The sequence below is a fragment of the Saccopteryx bilineata genome, chromosome 2, assembly GCF_036850765.1.
Source record: "Saccopteryx bilineata isolate mSacBil1 chromosome 2, mSacBil1_pri_phased_curated, whole genome shotgun sequence".
Lineage (NCBI taxonomy): Eukaryota > Metazoa > Chordata > Mammalia > Chiroptera > Emballonuridae > Saccopteryx > Saccopteryx bilineata.
In genome coordinates, this window is record NC_089491.1 from 263,194,767 (window position 1) to 263,218,596 (window position 23,830).

At 43.4% G+C, this 23,830-nt stretch overlaps 1 protein-coding gene, 1 non-coding gene and 1 pseudogene across 7 annotated transcripts in view; 2 read left to right on the forward strand and 1 right to left on the reverse strand.

Annotated features, from left to right (window-relative positions):
• The window catches only part of SPPL3 (signal peptide peptidase like 3), a 147,821-nt gene that overhangs the window by 61,405 nt on the left and 62,586 nt on the right, over nt 1–23,830 (forward strand). The gene's annotated exons all lie outside the window — the stretch shown is intronic.
• Nucleotides 2,559–2,634, forward strand: TRNAT-GGU (transfer RNA threonine (anticodon GGU)). The gene has a single exon. It is a non-coding gene; the product is annotated as a tRNA-Thr (tRNA).
• LOC136324201 (large ribosomal subunit protein eL13 pseudogene) lies at nt 7,795–8,438 on the reverse strand (annotated as a pseudogene).

A 23,830-nucleotide genomic window follows, 5' to 3' on the forward strand; every position in this document is an offset into this window, starting at 1 on the left:
CATTAGAGCAAAGTTGGCCTGGGCGCTGAGGATGGATCTGTGGCCTCCACCTCAGGTGCTAGAATGGCTCCAGCTGCAACGGAGCAACGCCCCATATGGGCAGAGCATTGCCCCCTTATGGGCATGTCGGGTGGAACCCTGTTGGGCGCGCATGTGGGAGTCTGTCTGACTGCCTCCCCGCTTCTAACTTCGGAAAAATAAGAAAACAAAAACAAAACACCTTCTTGGCCTGATGTGTGCAATGTTTAAGATTTCATAGATACAGTAACACCTCAGTCTTAAATTGATACTTTTCTCTTTAAGCTTTAAGGTCAGAATTAAATAACTAGTCATCTAAACTAGGCATAAATCAGAAGATTGGGGGATTAAGAGTTTGTTTTTATTTTTAAAACTTGTTGAAAATAACCTATAGGTCTAAGGATGACTTATTAGACTGGTATTCATGGATAACAAATGTTCTAAGAATCAGAAATAAAGGGTATTAACCAACTTAGAAAAAAGGAGTAACAAAGTAGGAGAGAAGTGTGAATAGCAGATGTGATTGGACAGTAGAAGCGAAGGTGAAAGTTAGAGATACAAGCATCCTTAAGCTTCAAGTAGTGAAACCATCTGGAAAATAGTGTCAGCTACTAGAGAATAGGAAACAAATCCAGAATCATCATATAGTAGAGGTATAAATGGCTCTCTACAACTCTGGAAATCCAGCTTTGTGCTTCAGTTTAGACTTACCAAGTTGATAATGAATCAGCATTTGATCTTAGCCTAGTTTTAGTGCACTTAGTTTGGCATCACAGCTAGAGACCTTGGAGACATTCTTGATTCTCATCAAACAAGTCTGTAAATCTTGTTGAATCTATATCTTTTCATTCCCCTCTTTGTTCTTGTATGACTCTTTGTGTTCTCTAGTATAGTGCACTTGCCTCTTTCAATTGTTTGTTTCCTTATTCATCTCCTTGTAAAGTTTTGAGGGCATGGATTATATTTCGTTCATGTCTTTATCCTTAGTGGTTTGGCACTTAGTTTATTAAAAATGGTTGTTATTCATACTGATACTTTTTTATTTACTTGGTAAGAGGAGGGGAGATACTTGAGGCAGACTCCTGCATGCAGTCTGACTGGGATCCACCTGACAACCCCATTTGGGGCCAATGCTCAAATGCTGACGTATTTTTAGGGCCAGAGGCTGACACACTTGAACCAGTTGAGCTACTGACTGTGGGAAGGGAAGAGGGAGAGAAGGAGGAGGGGGGAGAAGCAGATGGTTGCTTTTCCTGTGTGCCCTGACCAGGAATCAAACCCATGACATCCATATGCCCAGCCTATCTCCTGAGCCACTGGCCAGGGCCTGATTTTTAAAATAACCATAAAAAAAGTAAAATTAAAAAAGTAAGATGAAAGAGTGTGTGATATCTTAAATTATGTGGTATCTTAAATTGCTATCAACCCTTAGTGTAAAAGCACACAGGAGAAGCAACCAACCGCTTTTGATACTTGAAGGGATAAGTATGTATCAAATATCATTTGAGATATATAGATTACTCTTATGCTGAGTAAATGAAACTTGCTATTATTCAGTGTATTAAGTTGGACCTACCTTGATGATCATTGTTTAATTTATGAAACCTCTTAAAAAAAGTACATTGGGAGAATTGGTTATTGTGTGGGATACTATTGTCACAATAATACTGCATAACAAATTAACCCCCAAACCGAGTGGCTTCATAGCAATTAAATATTCTGTAGGTTGGCTGGGGCAACTTTGCAGCTGGAAATGGGGAGAGACAGTCAGACAGACTCCCACATGCGCCCGACCGGGATCCACCCGGCACGCCCACTAGGGGCAATGCTCTGCCCACCAGGGGGCGATGCTCTGCCCCTCTGGGGCGCCGCTCCTTTGCTACCAGAGCCACTCCAGCGCCTGGGGCAGAGGCCAAGGAGCCATCCCCAGCGCCCGGGCCATCTTTGCTCCAATGGAGCCTCGCTGCGGGAGGGGAAGAGAGAGACAGAGAGGAAGGAGGGGGAGAGGGGTGGAGAAGCAGATGGGCGCCTCTCCTGTGTGCCCTGGCCGGGGATCGGACCCAGGACTTCCGCACACCAGGCCGACGCCCCACCACCGAGCCAACCGGCCAGGGCCTGCTTCTTTCTTTAGATCTATAAATCAGCTGGGTGATGGGGCCCAGGCTGAATGGGCAGTGGCTACGCAGGGTCAGCCTCCTCATGGCAGTGGCAGGGGCGCACAGGAGGGCAAGTGGAAACCTGTAAGACTTCTTGGGTTCAGGCTCAGAACTGGCACACTACTATTGCTGCTGCTTTTTGGGGGGCAAAGCAAGTCATGGTGGAAACCAAAGAAAACCACAAAATTAAACCTTGCCCCTTTAGTGGGAAGAGCTGCAAGATCCATGGCTAAGAAGTAGATTCAAGGAGGGGTGAGGAATATTGATTGACCAGTAATGCATTCTACCACAGTTGAAGTTCCCTCAGTTGCTTTTTCAGCTTGTTCTAAAGTGAAGTACGGTATTTTTCTTTTCCTTTTTATTTTTTAAGATTTCATTTATTGGGCCCTGGCTGGTTGGCTCAGTGGTAGAGCGTCGGCCTGGTGTGCGGGAGTCCCGGGTTCGATTCCCGGCCAGGGCACACAGGAGAAGCGCCCATCTGCTTCTCCACCCCTCCCCCTCTCCTTCCTCTCTGTCTCTCTCTTCCCCTCCCGCAGTCGAGGCTCCACTGGAGCAAAGTTTGCCCAGGCGCTGAGGATGGCTGTGTGGCCTCTGCCTCAGGCACTAGAATGGCTCTGATTGTGGCAGAGCTACGCCCCCTGGTGGGCATGCCGGATGGATCCCGGTCGGGCGATGTGGGAATCTGACTGCCTCCCCGTTTCCAGCTTTGGAAAAATACAAAAAACAAAAAAACAAAACAAAAAAAAGATTTCATTTATTGATTTTAGAGAGAGAAAAAATGGGGGGGGGGGGAAGACTGGAATCATCACCTTGCTTCTTGTATTTGCCTTGACCTGGCAAGCCAGGGTCTTGAACTGGCGACTTCAGCATTCCAGGTCAATGCAAAGTATTTCGTATACTCAGATTTCTTTATTTTTTATTTTTTAGTGAGAGGAGGGGAGGCAGACAACTCCTGCATGCGCCCTACCAGGATCCATCTGGCAAACCCACTAGGGGGCACTGCTCTGCCCACCTGAGGCCATTGTTTCATTGTAACCAGAGCCAATTTTTTGCACTTGAGGTGGAGGCCATGGAGCCAGCTTCAGCACACAAGGCTAACTTTCTCGAGCCAATCAAGCCATTGCTGCAGGAGAGGAAGAGAGAGAGAGAGAGAGACAAGGAGAGGCGGAGAAGCAGGCTTCTCCTGTGTGCCCTGACTGGGAATTGAACTTGAGACATCCACACACCGAGCCATCTGGTCAGGGCCTCAGATTTTACACAGACCCCCTTTTATAGCATTCTGTCTTTCATTCTATTTATTTATTTAGTGAGAGGAGAGGAGAGGAGAGGAGGGCAGAGAGACAGATTCCCACATGTGCCCTGACTGGGATCGACCCAGCAGCCCAGTAGGGGTGGTGCTCCATTGCTCAGCAACTGAGCTCTTCTTAGCACCTTAACCCTTTGAGTAATGAGGGTTTTTTTATGCTCGCTGACCCTTGGGAGTGAGTTTTTCAAAAAATGAAATTAGTTCCAGTTCTAGCTTTATTAACTTAAAATCGTGTTTGTTTGATAACCAGTTTATGGAAACAAGAAGAACATACATTTTCCTTTTTTTTTTTAATTTTTTTTTTAAAGTTTTTATTTTTATTTTATTTATTCATTTTAGAGAGGAGAGACAGAGAGGAGAGAGAGACAGAGAGAGAGAAGGGGGGGAGGAGCTGGAAGCATCAACTCCCATATGTGCCTTGACCAGGCAAGCCCAGGGTTTCGAACCGGCGACCTCAGCATTTCCAGGTCGACGCTTTATCCACTGCGCCACCACAGGTCAGGCCATTTTCCTTTTTTTAATGTTGCCTTACACATTTTTAAAATAAAAATTTTTGTACGATCATACTCTGGATGGTCAGGAGGCACAAGGATGTACATGAATGTTCATACTACTCAAAGGGTTAAGTGGAAGCCATGGAGTCATCCTCAGCACTTGGGGCCCAACTTGCTCCAATGTAGCCATGGCTGCAGGAGGGAAAGGGAGGGGGGGAGAAAGAGAAGCAAGAGAGGGAGGAGTGGAGAAACAGATGGGCGCTTCTCCTCTGTGCCCTAACGGGAATTGAACCCAGGACATCCACATGTCAGGCCGATGCTCTACCCCTGAGCCAACCAGCCAGGGCTGATGTTTTATATTTTTAAATAGCTTTTTTGAGATATCATTCATATACTTAGACGATTTACTCATTTAAAGTGTACTATCTGGTGGTTCTTAGCACATTCACAGAGTGTAGTGCAACCAGCACTACAATCAATTTTAGAATGTTCTTTCATCCCAAAAGAAATTCTGTGTTCATTAGCAATTACTCCCTTTCCCCCTTTCCTCCAGCCCTTGGCTGCTACTATTGTACTTTTGATTTCTTTGCCTATTTCATATAATGGGATAAAATATGTGATCTTTTGACTTCTTTCACTTAGGTTAATGTCTTTAAGTTTCATCCATATTGTAGCATGTATTAGTGCCTCATTCCTTTTTATTGCTGAATAATACTCTACTGATGGATAGAACACATTCTATTTTTTCTGTTCACCAAACATTGCTGGATGTTTGGGTTTCTAATTTTGGGCTGTTATGATTAATGCTGTTGTGAACATACATGTACAAGTTTTTGTGCAGATGTGTTTTTTCCTTGCTCTTGCAGTGGAATTGCTGACTCACAGGATTTCTCTGCTTAACATTTTGAAGAACTGCCAAACTTTTCCAAAACAGCTATACCATTTTATGTTCCACTAGCAATGTATGAGGTCCCTAATTTCTCCGCATCCTCACCAACTCTTGTCATTGTCCATCATTTTATTAAAGCCATCCTTGTGTGTGTAAAGTGTTTATTTGCTAATGCTTATATTCAAGAGTTTATAGAGCAAAAAAGCATTGGTTTAAAGTGGTAGACCGGTTTATTCTTAACGGTGTAGTACGAAAGTTGAACCTCAGTTTTAGTGACCTAACAATGTAGTATTGAGGGGAAAAAATAATCTTTTGGCTCACAGATTTTACATGCTAGACTCATTAGGAGGAAATTAGCCTCCAAGTTCCTCTCCTTTGGTTAAGTGAGTGACCAAATTACTCTGGCAGCCTGCTTCCTGGTCATAGTCCCAGGACGCTGACTGATTTAATGACTGAGGTTTTGGTTTGTTTTTAATGGGGTTGGGGGCAGGGGAGGAAGTCTTCCATATCTCTCCTTTGCCAAGAAGGTAATCACTAGAGGAATTAGTTGTAAAATATGACCTTTTCTGGGCAGCATTGTCTAATAGAAGTATAATGTAAAGAACATATGCTAATAATTTTTTTTTTTTTTTTTTTTTTTTTTTTAGAGAGGGGGTAGAGATAGAAGGGGGGGAGGAGCAGGAAGCATCAACTCCCATATGTGCCTTGACCAGGCGAGCCCAGGGTTTCGAACCGGCAGCCTCAGCATTCCAGGTTGACGCTTTCTCCACTGCGCCACCACAGGTCAGGCCAGTATGCTAATAATTTAAAGCTTTCTGGTAGCCACATTAAAAAGTAAAAATAAACAGGTGAAATTAATTTTAATATATGGTTTATTTAGCCCAGCATATAAAAAATACCATGTCATTGAGTGCATGTAATCAATACAAAAATTAACACAATATTTTATTTTATTTTATTTTTTATTTTTTTTTAAATTTTTTATTTATTCATTTTAGAGAGGAGAGGGAGAGACAGAGAGAGAGCGAGAGGAGAGACAGAGAGAGATGAGGGGAGGAGCTGGAAGCATCAACTCCCATATGTGCCTTGACTAGGCAAGCCCAGGGTTTTGAACCGGCAACCTCAGCATTTCCAAGTGGACGCTTTATCCACTGCGCCACCACAGGTCAGGCACAATATTTTATATTTTATTTTTTTAGTACAAAATCTCAGTTTAGACAAGTCACATTTGAGGAGCTTAGTAGCTACAAGTGACTAGCAGCCATCATGTTGAATAACAAACACAGTTCTGGAGGTCAAAGAGCTTCTGCTCATGTATGTATGATTTGTGTATCTTCAGGAAAAACAGGTGCTTGCTCAGCCTGTATTCTTTAATTTTATGTTATTACTGCCCCCCCTTCTTTTAATGTAGATGAGGGTTTTTAGAGGGTACAGAGGAGAAAGCACCTTTCAGCTCAGGTTTTTGGTTGTGAGTAGAGCTTAGTTAACAGGAGAAAGAAAAAAAATTGGTCTCCCTCATTAAGGATGTACTTAGATTCTATAATTCTTTGCAAATGAAAGAAAATTGTAGGAACTGCTGTTGTTTGGTCCTTATTCTAATTGTTCTAGATGTTCAGGGTCTGTTTTGGCCTATACATTATCGGTTATATGCTGCTTGCACTGTTTAACCACATAGCTTACTTTGTTAGATAAGGTTGTAGATTTTTTTATTATTATTAATTTTTAGAGAGGAGAGCGAGTGAGAGAGAGAGAGAGAGAGAGAGAAGGGGGAGGGAGGAGCAGGAAGCATCAACTCCCATATGTGTCTTGACCAGGCAAGCCCAGGGTTTTGAACCGGCTACCTCAGCATTCCAGTTTGAGGCTTTATCCACTGCACCACCACAGGTCAGGCTAAGGTTGTAGATTTGATCTTGCTAATTAATGAATGACTTTATGCCCGTTGGCCCCTCAGGATAGTAACTAAAGCAGAATAAACAGGATCCTTTCTCTTCCAGGAGTTTACAGTGTTGTTAGAGACTGCTAGCATTTATTGTGTCAGGTGCCAGCAAATGTAATTAAGACAACTTTAAAAGAAAGGAGATTTCAGGGGGCCATTCTATAGAATCTTTCCCAATCAATCATTTGAGTACCTTTACTCATTGCTTACATTTTTTTTGTCATAATTTGGAACACTTTTTTTTTTTTTTTTTTCTTTTTCATTTTTCTGAAGCTGGAAACAGGGAGAGACAGTCAGACAGACTCCCGCATGCGCCCGACCGGGATCCACCCGGCACGCCCACCAGGGGCGAAGCTCTGCCCACCAGGGGGCGATGCTCTGCCCATCCTGGGCGTCGCCATGTTGCGACCAGAGCCACTCTAGCGCCTGGGGCAGAGGCCACAGAGCCATCCCCAGCGCCCGGGCCATCTTTGCTCCAATGGAGCCTTGGCTGCGGAAGGGGAAGAGAGAGACAGAGAGGAAAGCGCGGCGGAGGGGTGGAGAAGCAAATGGGCGCTTCTCCTGTGTGCCCTGGCCGGAATCGAACCCGGGTCCTCCGCACGCTAGGCCGACGCTCTACCGCTGAGCCAACCGGCCAGGGCGGAACACTTTTTTAACATTAAAAATTTTTTTTTCCTGAGTGAGAAGTTGAGAAGCATCAACTCCTAGTTGCTTTCACTTTAGTTGCACATTGATTGTGGTTTTTTTTTTTTACATTGATTGGTTTTTGTATGTGCCTTGACCAGACAAGCTCAGGATTTCGAACCAGTGACCTCAGCATTCCAGGTCAATGCTTTATCCACTGCACTTACGTTGTTAACTTGGATGAAGTCCCAATTTATTTTTTTGTTCTTTTCTGTGCTTTTGGTGTCATATCCAAGAAACCATTGCCAAATTGAGTGTCAAGCTTTCCCCCTATATTTTCTTCTAATAGCCTCATAGTGTTATTTTTTCTTTTAAATCACAAGTTGCCAACAGCAGTTTATTTTTTTCAACATCCTATTTTGCAGCTTCGTTGGCCCTTTTTGCCCAGATGCCAACTAGCTGGACATTGGTGTGGGCCCTGGGAAGACTGGCAAACACCTTAAAGTTCTCTTCCTTTGTGATGACCCTAGCTTTCTCCTTGTAGACATTCTGTAGGGGCACGACTGGTTCTTTCAGTTGGATAACCATCTTGAGTTGGTTCAGCAGAGCTGTCTCCCGTCTTGGGGGCCAAGGGCCTACTGGGGAAGAGGATGAGTTGGGAGTGGTATTCCTTCAGCTGCTGCACATTGGCCTGTAGGGACTAAGTGGACTTGTTCTGTCTCCTTGGATCCACTGAGAGGCCAGTGGTCCCAACCACCTTCTTCTGGTGGATGCCAACCACCCTTAACTCCTCCAAGCTGAAACCTCTGCTTGTTCACACTTTAGTGTGGTACGTACCTCCCCATGGGGGCATTTCACTATGGACCTGATGGGTACGGAGCAGGGCACACTTTGGCTTGCCAGGTCTTGCTTCTGTGGATCTTCCTTGCTTGTTGGTTAAATCATGTGGCAACATACTGCTCCATTTCTTGTGGAACTGGGGCTTCAGGATCATGCCATTTTGGTTAGGCACCATGGCTGCTGCCTACCAGCCTTCCCCAAAGGAAAACTGCCACTGGAAAGCAGCTTTATAGTTTTAACTCAGGTTTATGACTTGAATTTTTTAAGCAAGAGAGAGAGAGTGTGGGGTTGACGGAAAGGAAGGGAGAGAGATGAGAAGCACTTTAGTTTTTCATTGATTGCTTTCTCATATGTGCCTTGACTGGGGGGCTCCAGCTGAGTCAGCGACCTTGGCTCAAATCAGAGACCGTGTCTATGATCCCACGCTCAAGCCAGCGACCCCGTGCTCAGGCTGGTGAGTTTGCACTCAAACTGGATGAGCCCACGCTCAAGGCAGTGACCTTGGGGTTTTGAAACTGGATTTTCAGTGTCCCACGTTGACCCTATTCTTTGTGTCACCGCCTGGTCAGGCGACTTTAATCTATTTTGAATTCATTTTTGTATATGGTGTCAACTTCATTCTTTTGTGTAATTCCTTCTTAATAGAATGATTGTGTACCATACACATTATGATCCTGTATCTTGCTTTTTTCACCTAATAATGTAGGGGAGCTTCTGAGTATGGCTACTTTAACAGTTAAAAGAGAATCAAATAAGAATATTAATCTCAGTAATGAAAACTGAAAAAAAAGGAGTGTATGGGAATAAGTATCATCATCAACTTTTGCTGTCAGGACAAATGGTAATTTTGTTTAAAGTTTATTGGGCACGTAGTTAAAACTTGATGTTTATAATTCTTTAATTGATCCTCTAAAGTATGGGTAATAATACTTCCTCCATATTACAGTTGAAAAATGATTACTCATCCAAGATTTTATAGTTAACGAGAGGCAGAGCTAGAATTTGAACACAGGTATTTTTGACTCCAAAGCTAGGGTTCTTTGCTATTAATGGCTCTCTGAGAATAAAGGTAACCTTTAATCAAGTAAACTTAAGAAAGGCTGCATATTAAATTTCTCTCTTGGAAATTCATAGCCTTAATTAGCATATTATGAGCTCTGATAAGTTCAGTAAAAAAAGAAACTTATTTAATTTTCTTTAGATCTTTTTTTTTTTTTTTTTTTTCATTTTTCTGAAGCTGGAAACAGGGAGAGACAGTCAGACAGACTCCCGCATGCGCCCAACCGGGATCCACCCAGCACGCCCACCAGGGGCGGTGCTCTGCCCATCCTGGGCGTCGCCATATTGCGACCAGAGCCACTCTAGCGCCTGAGGCAGAGGCCACAGAGCCATCCCCAGCACCCGGGCCATCTTTGCTCCAATGGAGCCTTGGTTGCGGGAGGGGAAGAGAGAGACAGAGAGGAAAGCGCGGCGGAGGGGTGGAGAAGCAAATGGGCGCTTCTCCTATGTGCCCTGGCCGGGAATCGAACCCGGGTCCTCCGCACGCTAGGCCGACGCTCTACCGCTGAGCCAACCGGCCAGGGCTTTAATTTTCTTTAAATGTTAAGACACTCACTTGCTCAAGGGAAGAGTTTGCTTGCCATCTTAAGGGTACCTGGAACAGTTCTCTCTTAACACTATTTTGGGAAGTGCCACTCAAGGTTGTTTGTACTGTCCAGAAACTCTTATTCATTTTTTTTAGAGAGGATAGAGAGAGACAGAGAGAGAGAGAGAAGAGAGAGGCAGGGGGGAGGAGCTGGAAGCATCAACTCCCATATGTGCCTTGACCAGGCAAGCCCAGGGTTTCGAACCGGCGACCTCAGCATTTCCAGGTCGATGCTTTATCCACTGCGCCACCACAGGTCAGGCCTGTCCAGAAACTCTTACAATGAGGCTGTCCTTCATAAATTATTAGAATTGTAAATGTGGATTGAACTGTTTTTGTGCTTTCCATCACCTGAGTATCATTTTTACTGTTATTGCTCATCATGGTGGCAGAAAAAGGATGTGATCATTGATAGTCTCCTTCCTAGTCATTCTTGCATTTCTGGGGTCTTGTGATCATTCCATTCAACTCTCAGAAACAGTGGCTGGAAGGAATACTGATTTTCCTCTCCTCTTTCCCAGATTTTTAAGGTAGGGTCAGACAAGGCTCTGCATGCTTCTTCCTTCTTCCTTACCCTTGCCAGAGGGTCATCACCAGTTCTATGCATATACTGAAAGTTCTGATGTGATACTAGGTCCAGATAAGGAGCATGAATATCATCAGTGTAAGAATGTTCTTATTACTGCACTGCTTCTCTCAATTGAGCAGGTTTTGATTATACCAAAACCAAACTACTCTGCTTTGGAAACACTTGACAATGGCTAGAATATTTAAAAGGAATAGGGAAAACAGGAAGTTGAGCTTTTCATTGTTCATAACCTTTGCAGAGGGCGCATTCAGGCTGACTAAATTTTAGGGTTACTCAATTAACAGCCCCCTCCCCCTTTTTAGTGAGTGAGACAGACAGGGACAGACAGGAAGGGAGAGAGATGAGAAGCATCAACTCCTCGTTGTGGCACTTTAGTTGTTCATTGATTGCTTTCTCATATGTGCCTTGACCAAGAGTCAATAGCCGAGCCAGTGACCCCTTGCTCAAGCCAGCGACCATTGGGTCACGTCTTATGATTCCACGCTCAAGCTGGCGACCCTACACTCAAGCCAGCGACCTCAGGGTTTCGAACCTGGGTCATTCTGTGTCTCAGGCCGACACTCTGTCCACTCTGCCACCACCTGGTCAGGCAATTAACAGCCATTTTTAAGTCTTTTAGAAAATCTTTTTAGTAATAATTGGATGCTTTTGTGCCGTAATAAAATATACTGAATGCAATTTAATGTTTATTTGACTGTTAAGGCTGTGATAGCACCCCAGACGCTTGCCAGATCAGTTACTCTTTTCCTGTTTTATAGATATAGATGCTGTAAGATAGAGCACATCACCCCTGATTTTTCTTTAACTGTGCTGTCTGCTTGCATACTTCTCTATTTTATGTCAGCAGGACTAGATTTACTTATCTGTTAAGGGTGTAATTTGATAGGCTCTTCCAAAACTTACTAGTTTCTTCAGTAGTCTAAAGCTTAGGGGTGGATGGGCCATGTTTACAAAAAAATTATTATCCTCCTACTGAATGTTGAGAATTATTCTGGCACTTGATGGTGAATTCTTGGGCTTTTCCACACCTTAGTTTCCTCTTTCTTCCTCACAGGAGGCTGTTACAAGTATTATCACATTAAAATTCTTTTTTTTTTAAATTTATTGATCATAAGAAGGGAGAGAGCGGGAGATAAGGACATCGCTCTGTTCCTGTATGTGCCCTGATGAGGGATCGAGTTTTGTCACATGTAATCCTGGCAGAGCTGTCAGTGAAGGCTAAATTGCTAACTTGCACAAACCACAAAGAACTCCATTTGAGTAGCTCAGTTTTCTTCTGTTTGAGGGAGAATCAAATTGTCCCTGTTTTTATTTTTGCTGGTGGTAGTGGTAGAGGGGCTTTTGTTGTTGTTTCAGATACAATTTATCTCCTCACCAGCTTTCATCATGTACCCTGTAGCTTTACTGAATCACCATGAAAAGGTGAATTTTATCATAAAACAGTGGTTTTTTAAAGTGTGGTCCCTGTACTATCAGCATCTGAACCACTTAGGATTTTTTAGGGAATAAGATTCTTGGCTCTTCCCCAGATCTTCTGAACCAGAAACTCTGGGTAAAGCTCATCTATCTGTATTTTCACAAATCTTCCAGGTGATTCTGATGCACTTTTTAAAAATTTTTAAAAATTTTATTTATTGATTTTTACAGAGAGGAGAGAGAGGGGTGTGTGGGGGGGGATGAGAAGTACCAACGCTTAGTTGCTTTATTTTAGTTGTTCATTGATTAACTTGTCGTATGTGCCTTTATTTGGGAAAGCCCAGGATTTTGAATCAGCGACCTCAGTGTTCCAGACAGACACTCCATCCACTGCACCACCACAGGCTAGGCTGTACACGCTTGACTTTTAAAATGACTGATCTAGATCCATGAATTTGCAACATTTGGGACAAACTCTGAAACTTTCTCTCCATGTGTTTTGGTTTGTATCATCTTTCCTTTATTAGTTTTAGAACAATACCAAAAGAATCATGAAATAAAACAATTTACATTACAGGTTTTTACTTTGGTACTATTGTGTGTATGTATATATATATATATATATATATATTTTTTTTTTTTTTTAATTTTCTGAAGCTGGAAACGGGGAGAGACAGTCAGACAGACTCCCGCATGCGCCCGACCGGGATCCACCCGGCACGCTCTGCCCACCAGGGGGCGATGCTCTGCCCCTCCGGGGCGTTGCCCTGCCGCGACCAGAGCCACTCCAATGCCTGGGGCAGAGGCCAAGGAGCCATCCCCAGCGCCTGGGCCATCTCTGCTCCAATGGAGCCTCGGCTGCGGGAGGGGAAGAGAGAGACAGAGAGGAAGAGGGGGGTGGAGAAGCAAATGGGCGCTTCTCCCATGTGCCCTGGCGGGGAATCGAACCCGGGTCCCCCGCACGCCAGGCCGACGCTCCACCGCCGAGCCAACCAGCCAGGGCCCTATTGTGTATATTTTTCATGTTAGTGAAAATAATTTTTTTTTAATTCATTTTAGAGAGGAGAGGGAGAGACAGAGAGAGAGAAGAGGGGGGGAGGAGCTGGAAGCATCAACTCCCATATGTGCCTTGACCAGGCAAGCCCAGGGTTTTGAACCGGTGACCTCAGCATTTCCGGTCGACGCTTTATCCACTGTGCCACCACAGGTCAGGCAAAAATTAAATTTTTTTTTTCCATTTTTCCGAAGCTGGAAACGGTGAGTTAGTCAGACAGACTCCCGCATGTGCCCGACCGGGATCCACCGGCATGCCCACCAGGGGGTGATGCTCTGCCCTCTGGGTCGTCGCTCTGTTGCATCTAGAGCCATTCTAGCGCCTGAGGTAGAGGCCACAGAGCTATCCTCAGCGCCCGGGCCATCTTTGCTCTAGTGGAGCCTCGGCTGCGGGAGGGGAAGAGAGAGACAGAGAGGAAGGAGGGGGAGGGGTGGAGAAGCAGATGGGTGCTTCTCCTGTGTGCCCTGGCCGGGAATAGAACCCGGGGCTCCTGCACGCCAGGCCGACACTCTACCGCTGAGCCAACTGGCCAGGGCCCGAAATAATTTTTTTAATGTTTGATGTCAGGTGTTTGTCCTTGTGACATTTTAAGGAGTTAACACAGTTCTTTGCTTTTAAATATATTTCTGGAGATTTAGAAAGGGGAGATGTAGAAATTAAAATCCTGACTACTATATTTTTCGCTCCATAAGACACACCTGACCATAAGACACACCTAGGGTTTTAAGGAGGAAAATAAGAAGAAAAATATTCTGAACCAAATGGTCTGTTAAGATATTTAATAAAATACCATATTTTTTGCTCCATAAGATGCACAGGCATTTCTCCCTCCACTTTTTTTTTGGGGGGGGGGTGCGTTTTATGGAGCAAAAAATATGGTATATACAGGTGCTTTCCCTCATCTGTTTAGGAGAAAACTGGATGAGCAGATGCAGAGGTGATAAAGAATATATCTTTAATAGAAAATGTCAAATTGGCATGGAAAATATGTGTGATAATGAACTGGGAGTTCCCTATATGGTTTGTCTTAGCCTGTTATCTGGAGTTATGCACTTTGCATTTTGGGCACCATAGGCCCACACCTCCAAACAGTTGGCCCAGGCAGTGTTGGGTGCTCCAGCAGACTCACGTGAACATCACAGGATATTTTTAATTTTCCAGGGAAACACAGTGACATATGTCAGACATCATACAAATTGCTAGCTTAAGGTAGCTCTTAATTCAGCATTAAATCACATTTCTTTTGATATGCCATATTTTTGCAGAGCTGGGATTTTGGCTATTGTTATCAATAAAGCAAGTGCTGTATGAAAAACAGTGTGAAACAGAGAGTAAGGGTTGCAGTGTCCAATTTGATTCTAAGAATCAGAAATAGAAGTTGTGAAATAATCAAAAGGTGCTAAATTGTTTGGACATAAACACTTACGTGTGGACCTCAAAGAACAGTAATATTTTTTTAGCTTAGAATATGCAATAGCCTGACCTGTGGTGGCGCAGTGGATCAAGCGTCGACCTGGAATGCCGAGGTCACCGGTTCAAAACCCTGGGCTTGCCCTGTCAAGGCACATATGGGAGTTGATGCTTCCTGCTTCTCCCCCCCCCTTTTCTCTCTCTGTCTCCCTTTAAAATAAATAAATAAAAATTATTTTAAAAAAGTTAAAAGAATATGCAATAAAAAATGACAGATTCTTAGAGTCATGATCTGAGAAAGTTTAGGAACTTCTGGTTTCAGTTAAATTTTTTTTTTTTTTGTAAATTTTATTTTGGACTTAGTATGGTAAAAAGTTGTTCAAGAAAATGAGAGGTTGGCCCTGGCCGGTTGGCTTAGCGGTAGAGCATCGGCCTGGCGTGCGGGGGACCCAGGTTCGATTCCCGGCCAGGGCACATAGGAGAAGCGCCCATTTGCTTCTCCACCCCTCCGCCGCGCTTTCCTCTCTGTCTCTCTCTTCCCCTCCCGCAGCCAAGGCTCCATTGGAGCAAAGATGGCCTGGGCGCTGGGGATGGCTCCTTGGCCTCTGCCCCAGGTGCTGGAGTGGCTCTGGTCGGGGCAGAGCGACGCCCCGGAGGGGCAGAGCATCGCCCCCTGGTGGGCAGAGCTTCGCCCCTGGTGGGCGTGCCGGTTGGATCCTGGTCGGGCGCTTGCAGGAGTCTGTCTGACTGTCTCTCCCCGTTTCCAGCTGCAGAAAAATACAAAAAAAAAGAAAAGAAAATGAGAGGAGCCTGACCAGGCAGTGGGACAGTAGATAGAGCGTCAGACTGGGATGCGGAGGACCTGGGTTCGAGACCCCGAGGTCGCCAGCTTGAGTGCGGGCTCATCTGGTTTGAGCAAGGCTCACCAGCTTGAGCCCAAAGTCGCTCGCTGGCTTGAGCAAGGGGTCCCTCGATCTGCTGTAACCCCCCCCCCCCCATCAAGGCACATATGAGAAAGCAATCAATGAACAACTAAGGAGCTGCAACGAAGAATTGATGTTTCTCATCTCTCTCCCTTCCTGTCTGCCCCTATCTGTCCCTCTCTGACTCTCTCTGTCTCTGCCACAAAAAAAAAAAAAAAAAAAAAAAAAAAAAGAGGAGGAAGGCCAGGGAATTAAAGACAGCACAGTGGAGAAGGAGGCAGTATTTGGTAATGGTATGTGATTCTAGGGCCATATGCTTTGGTTTTGAGTCCTAGTTCTTTGGCTATTTGACTGTGGCTGAGGAATGAACTTTTCTAGATCTGCTTTATTATTTATAAAATAGGAATGATAACATCTCATAAGGATTAAATAAGATATTGTAGATAAATGTGCTTTATAGAATTTAAATTTTCTATATAAGTGTGGTGGGCTGAATAAGGGCCCTTGAGAGATGTCCACATCCTAATTTCTGTTACTATGAGAATGGGAAAGAGATTTTGCAGATGTGATTAAGTTAAGGATCTTGAGATGTGGAAATTATTCTGGCTAATCAAGGTGTGTCCAGTATAATTACAAAGGTCCTTATAAGAGAGAGGCAGGAGATCAGAATGATTAGTAGATTTGATGATGGAAGCAAGAGGATGGAGTGATGAGATAAAGAGAACATGAACCAAGCCTCACCAGGCAGTGGCGCTGTGGATAGAGCATCAGACTGAGATGCAGAGGACCCAGGTTCAAAACTCCCAAGACCACTGGCTTGAGTGCAGGCTCATCCAGCTTGAGTGTGGGATCATAGACATGACCCAGTGTCTTGAAGACCAAGGTTGCTGACTTGAAGCCGAGGGTTGCTGGCTTGACCTAAGGTCGCTGTCTTGAGCCAAGGTCACTCACTGTGCTGGAGCCCCTTGGTCAAGGCACATATGAGAAAGTAATCAATGAACAACTAAGGAGCCACAATGAAGAATCGATGCTTCTCATCTCTTTCCCTTCCTGTCTATCTGTCCCTCTATCTCTCTCTCTGTCTCTGTCACACACATGCGCGCGCGCGAGAGTGAGAGAGAGAACGAACATGAGCTTAAGAGTACAAACAGGCATGCCTCGAGAAGCTGAAGGCCAGGAAACTAAGTTTTCCCCCAGACCTCCAGAAAAAAACCAGCTCTGCCAACACCTTGATTTTTTAGTCCCATAAGACTCATTGCAGATCTGTGACCTCCAGAATCATAAGAGAGATTTGTGTTGTTTTAAGTCACTAAGTTTGCAGTAATTTGTTACAGTAGCAGTAAAAAACTAACATAGGATGTTACTCAAGTAGAAAAGGGGAAACTTTTTAACAAACTGTTAGTCCATTGTCAAAGACTCAAAGTTCTTTTTCGTGGTGAGGAGTCTGGAATAGCAGTAGTAGTTGGCATTTTATACTTCCTATACTGTCATAAACTTCCATGCTGTGGACATGTTGAGAATATTTCCTCTGACCTTAACATTCAGATGGCTCTAGAGACTGGGTAAGTAATTATATTTGAAAGGAGGTATGGGGGAGGATCCATAAGCCTCTGGAAAGGTAAGAGTGTTCCAGGAACTGAGTTCCCTTGGCAAGTCCTGGAGCTGACCTTTACCAATCACCCATCATGTTTCTGAACCTAGCTTGGTCTAGCAAGTTATTTAAAATAGTTTCTCCAAGCCATATATGTATTTAGAGTTTGCACACCAGAGGGTAGTATTTCAGAACCACTCTGAAGTGTAAACTTGTGGTTTTATGTGGACTGGTGATTCAGCTGAGGGAAACAGCTGACCTATGTTTTGCCTGTATACCAGGAGTGAGCAAAAGTAGGTTTATAGTGCTTATCAGTGAATCTGGAATCTCAGTGAAATAGGATTTTTCTAGTCCTAAAGATATAGACCATATAACTAGTGAAACAAGTTGACAGCCAGCTAGAATGCTTTGTACAAGCCAGACATTTTTCTTGGATATATTCTCAGATGCCACATGCATACATTATACAGAATACATTGGTTTCTGGTTTGTGGCGGGTTTTTTGTTTGTGTTTTTAGAGCAATTTGGCTTTTTGCCTTTTTTTTTTTTTTTTTTTTTTAGATTTTATTTTTTTTAGAGAAGAGAGAATTGGGAAGCATCAACTCATAGTAGTTGCTTCCTGTATGTGCCTTGATCAGGCAAGCCCAGGATTTTGAACCAGCAACCTCAGCATTTCAGGTCGACGCTATATCCACACGTCAGCACAGGTCAGGCTGGATTTTCTTTTTCTTTTTTCAATTTGGAATTATTTATTATTTTTATCATGCACAAGAGACAGAAAGGGAGAGAGATGAGAAGCATCAACTCATGGTTGCGACACCTTAGTTGTTCATTGATTGCTTTCTCATGTGTGCCTTGACCTGGGGGCCCAGTTGAGCCAGTGACCCCTTGCTCAAGCCAGGGACCTTTGGGCTCAAGCCAGTGACGATGGGGTCATATCTGTGATCCCACACTCAAGCCAGCGATCTCAGGGTTTTGAACCTGGGTCCTCAGCATCCTAGGCAGATGTTCTACCCACTGCACCACCACCTGGTCAGGCACAGTTTGAATTTTTCTAAGTAAAATTCATGACTTTACCTGTATTTGCTATATATAGGTAACCTAACTTCTAAATCTTTTAAGCAGTTGGTGGGGTGAACAGATCAACCATTTCAGCGACTTGAACAATACTTTGGGAAACTGTCCTGTCAGTTGGCTGAATTTTGCAGAAGTGGGTACAAATAACAGGAAATTTTTTACTTTACAAGACTGACTTAGATGGTTTGATAAACAGTGAAGCTTTTTAGAGTTGATCATCCATCTAGTAAGATTATTAGAGAGAAGGGAGGAAATCAGGGGCATATATAAGTTTAGCTTTACTTTTATTTATGTAAAAGCATTTATGTAATGTTTGCATTACATCCCGAGCCTTGAAAATATTTTTTTAAGAAAAACTGAATGTCATACAAATCATCTCTAGTGTACTCAGTTTTTGGTCATCAATGTTATTATATACATAGAGGTGATAAAGAATAATTTATGCACACTTTTTTTTTTTTTTGTGTATTTTTCTGAAGTTGGAAACAGGGAGGCGGCAGTCAGACAGACTCCCGCATGCGCCCGACCGGGATCCACCCGGCATGCCCACCAGGGGGCGATGCTCTGCCCATCTGGGGCGTTGCTCTGTTGCAACCAGAGCCATTCTAGCGCCTGAGGCAGAGGCCACGGAGCTGTCCCCAGCACCTGGGCCAACTTCCTTTGGCTGCTGGAGGGGAAGAGAGAGACAGAGGAAGGAGTGGGGGAGGGGTGGAGAAGCAGATGGGCGCTTCTCCTGTGTGCCCTGGCCGGGAATCGAACCCGGGACTCCCACACGCCAGGCTGATGCTCTACCACTGAGCCAACCGGCCAGGGCTATGCACACTTTTTAAAAATAATTTTTCCTTGACTGTTTGCTTACTTTATTTCCTTACACACTAAAAGAACATAATTTAAAGCACCTGTGAGCAACCTAGCCTTTATTTTCCCTTTGTAACCATCTGGATTTAAGTGTGACTTTTGGAAATGAAACAGTCAGAAAGTAATTATGAAAATTATAGTTTTGGCTTCTTTTAGTCATAAATAATTAATTTCACAAGTCCTTGTAAAAAAGTGCAAGCAGTATAGCAATTCTCAAGTAATACTTGTTAAGCTAGTGTACTTCAGGGAGAGCTTCTTAGTCATTCAGACCAGACAAAAAATAGCAATGTTCATGTCCTATCCACCCATCTCCCAGCCCCCCTTTACCTATGTGGAGGTTTTTTGTTTTGTTTTGTTTGTGTGTGTGTGTGTGCGTGTGTGTGCGCGCGTGCGTGTGTGTGTGTGCGCGCGCGCGTGTGTGTGTGTGGGAGAGACAGAGAGAGGCAGACAGACAGGAAGGGAGAGAGATAAACATCAATTTTTTTGTTGAGGTTCCTTAGTTGTTCCTTGATTGATTTCTCATATGTTCCTTGATGGGGGGGAGGGGCTACAGCAGACCGAGTGACCCCTTGTTTGAGCCAGCGACCTTGGGCTCAAGCTGGTGAGCTTTGCTCAAACCATCTGAGCTTACGCTCAAGCTGGTGACCTCGGGGTCTCGAAACCTGGGACCTTCACATCCCAGTCCGATGCTCTATCCACTGTGCCATGACCTGGTCAGGCTGGAGGGGTTTAATTTGAAGTCTTAGTTCTGTGACTATGAGAATAATCCTAGACCCATATCCATCCTGTAGTCTATAGCTCACTCCAGGGCTTTAGGATTGAATGGCTTTGGTTGGGCCTGTTTTCTCAGACTTGGCTTGAGGTTTATATCCTGATCCTGATGTATTAGAAAATGTCCATTGGAAAAAATGAGATCAGATACTGCAAGTACAACTTTGCTTACAGTGCCAATTAGAGTAGCCTTGAGATTCTCTCTTAAGTCAGTGCTAGTTAGTCTTCTTTCTCATTAGGAGGTGGTACTTAGTCTAGGTCAGAATTCACTCTTACTTGTACACACAGGCCACCTGTCTTCTCATCACACTCCAGTGCTGATGAACAAGAATAAGGCTAGTTTTGTTTGCATAATGCCCTACTTTTCCTTTTCTGTCACCATTCAACTACTTATAAAATCATTCTCTACCCAAACCAGAAAATATCCCCATTTATCTCATTAAGTAAGACGACACAGTTCATATTCACTGTGGCTAAAAGCAAAGAGACATGCTAAAGGCGATTATGGTATGTACCGTATTTCCCTGTGTATAAGATGCACCTTAAAAAAGGGGGGGGGTCTATAAACTGGGTGCATTTTAGTGGTTGCGGCATTTCAAATGCCATAGATGGAACTGAGGACGAGGCAATATATGAAGATAGTGATTCGTCATCAGACACAGATGAGTACAAGCTAATGCATGGGAGTTTTGACAGTGATGAAGAATTACATGAATTTTATGACAAATAAAACTTGAGTTCAGTAACTATATAATACATTTTTTTTCAAATTTTGGGCCTCAAAATTAAGGTGAGAGTTCTTATACATGGGAGCGTCTTATACATGGGGAAATATCGTAAGTATAAGAGGACAAGAAGACCAGTGCTGTACTATGGAACATTATTAATATTGGCACTTTTTTTTTATTAGACTAAAAGCCAGTTCAAACTGCTACCTTAAAAATAAACCTAATCTGCCCTGGCCGGTTGACTCAGTGGTAGAGCTTTGGCCGACGTGTGGAAGTCCTGGGTTTGATTCCTGGCCAGGGCACACAGGGCAAGCACCCATCTGCCTCTCCACCCTTCCCCCTCTTCTTTTTCTCTCTCTTCCCCTCCCACAGCCAAGGGTCCATTGGAGCAAAGTTGGACTGGGTGCTGAGGATGGCTCTGATTGCAATGGAGCAATGCCCCAGATGAGCAGAGCATTGCTCCCTAGTGGGCTTGCCGGGTGGATCCCATTCAGGCGCATGCAGGAGTTTGTCTCTCTGCTTCCCCGTTTCTCACTTCAGAAAAATACAAAATAATAATAATAATAAAATAAACCTAATCTGTGTTTCCAGCCCCCTAGAGAGACTATTTTTATTTCTCCTATTTAAAAAATTTTTTTTATTGCATTGAGGTGACATTGGTTAACAAAATTACACAGGTTTCAGGTGCACAATTCTAATAGTGCATCATCTGTATATTGCTGTGTATTTACCACCCTAGGCCAAGTCTCCCTCCATTGCCATCTATCCCTCTTTTCTTTTTTTTAAGTTTTTAGTTTTATTTTTTGGGAGAGAGAGAAGAGAGAATCATCAGTTCCATTTATTTATACATTCATTGGTTGATTCTTATATGTGCTCTGATCTGGGATCAAACCTCAACCTTGGTGTATCAGCACAACACTAACCAATGGCCTTCTGTAGTTTCCAAATCATTGATCAGCAGGCCTTTTTTCTTCTTCATTTTAAAATATGTCATCTTGGGCTTGACCAGGCGGTGGCGCAGTAGACAGAGTGTTGGACTGGGATGCAGAAGACCCAGGTTCGAAACCTCGAGGTCGCCAGCTTGAGCGCAGGCTTATCCAGCTTGAGCATGGGGTCACTGGCTTGAAGCCCAAGGTCACTCACTGGCTTGAGCCCAAGCTCGCTGGCTTGAGTAAGGTATCAGCTCTGCAAGGCACATATTAGAAAGCAATCAGTGAACAACTAAGGAGACTAAGGAGCCACAACAAAGAATTGATGCTTCTCATCTCTCTCCCTTCCTGTCTATCCCTTTCTCTCTGACGCTCTCTCTCTGTGGAAAAAAAAAAGTCATTTTGGTGCTTTTCCATTAACTAAATGTTTGTTAGAGCTCTGTTTTCAATACTTTCAGTACTATATTTTTCGCTTTTCACTATTTTAGAAAAATAACTTATTCAGGAACATTTTTTTACAGGAACATCTTATAGGTTATCAATAAGGGTTCTCTCTGCCTCCCCATAGCTTCTTGGTGTGTAGTATAATGTTCTGCCATTATCTTAGGTTAAAGACAAGCGTTTCTTTTTGCCATCACAGTTTATAGCTGCTTTATTTTCTGTCTGTACTGCTATAGTCTAGCAGAGGAGATGCATACAGTCTGTGTTGGTGATCAAAATTAATTCAGCCTACAGATCCTTAGATTTACAATTGCAGATGTGTAGATAGTACTGGGGCATGATAGCAGCTTAGGGCGTAATTATTAAGTGTCATGTGTTGCCTTAAATGTCTAATAGTACAGTGTATGTTTAAATGTGCAAGCCAAAATAGTTCTTTGATTTAGGCTATTGATTAGTAATAAAAGCAGGAGGTATATTATGTTGATGCTTATTTTGCTTTGAAGAAAGAAGTTGTAATTGCTAGGTAGTTATATACTGAGACTGACCAAAGGAATTCAGTTATCACTTGTGTGTGACTTTTCACTTTCCAAACTCAGAAACTGATAAATGTAGATAACAAGGGATATTTGTTTTTGTAACATTGGGTAATTGTATAAAGCACAGACTGGGACTTGGCCAGTTAACACAATTTGTTTCATATTACAGAACTTTCAATTTATACAGTCAACTAGTCAATATTTTCTAATTATTTTGGTTTAGAGTTCCACTTTGTTTTTGTATTTTTGAATTTTTTTTTTTTTTGTCAAGAGAGACAGAGGGACAGATAGGAACAGACACCCAGGAAGGAAGAGAGATGAGAAGCATCAGTTCTTCATTATGGCACCTTAGTTCATTGATTGCTTTCTCATATATGTCTTGATGGGGCAGGCGGGAGCTACAACAGAGTGAGTGACCCCTTGCTCAAGCTGGCAACCTTTGGGCTCAAGCCAGTGACCCCGCATTCAAGCTGGTAAGCCTCAGTCAAGCCGGCAACCTCGGGGTTTTGAATCTGGGTCCCCTGGTTCCCAGTCTGATGTTCTATCCACTGCACACCACCTGGTCAGGCTGAACTAATTTTTATCTAATTTTTCAGTCATAGTTGACATACAATATATTAGTTTCAGGTGTATAACACAACAGTTAGACATTTATATAACTTACAAGGTGATCACCCCAATAAATCTAGTATCTATCTGATACCATACACATAGTTATTACAGTAGTACTGACTACACTTCCTATGCTGTACTTTATACCCCCATGACTATTCTGTAACTACCAATTTGGGTGTTTTTTTTTAAATATAGATTTTTAATTTATCGATAGTTTTTTTTTTAGAGAGAGGAGAAAGAAGGTGGGGAGGGAGAAGGGGGAAGCATCAACTCGAGGTAGTTGCTGCTCGTATGTGCCTTGACTGGGCAGTCTGGGGGTTTCAAACTGGCAACCTCAGCATTTCCAGGTTGATACTTTATCCACTGTGCCACCACAGGTCAGGCAATTTGTGCTTCTTGATCCTTTTGCCTTTTTCACTCAATCTTCCAAACCCCCTGTTGTCTTGGCAACCATCAAAATGTTCTCTGTATGTATTTCTGTTCTGCTTGTTTGTTATTTGTTTTATAGATTCCACATATAAGTGAAATCATACGGCTTGTTTTTTGCTGCATAACAATCTCAAAACCTCAGTGAATTAAAACCAACATTTATTTTTGTTCTAATTGGTATGCAGGGTTGTGCAGCTAGGCCAGGTTGGGCTTTAAACTTACAGCCTGGTTCAGGTCTGTTTTATAAGTTTTTTTTTCTGTGACCTAGGCTGAGACACAGTGGCTGCCTGGGCATGTGGCTAAGTGTTCTTCTTATATAGGATCACAAGAGTATAAAGGAGGATGAGTTGAAACATGCAGTGTCTCTTAAGTCTTTAGCTGGGAACTGGCACATTGATATTTCCTCGTTTTATTAGCCAAAGTAAAGTAAATGGCCAAACCCAGTATCAGTGGGGCCAGGGAATACATGTTCCCATCATGGGAGGCATTGCAAAGTCACACAGCAGTGAGCACAGTATATTCTAACAAGGGATAGAGTAAAGAAATGGGAATAAT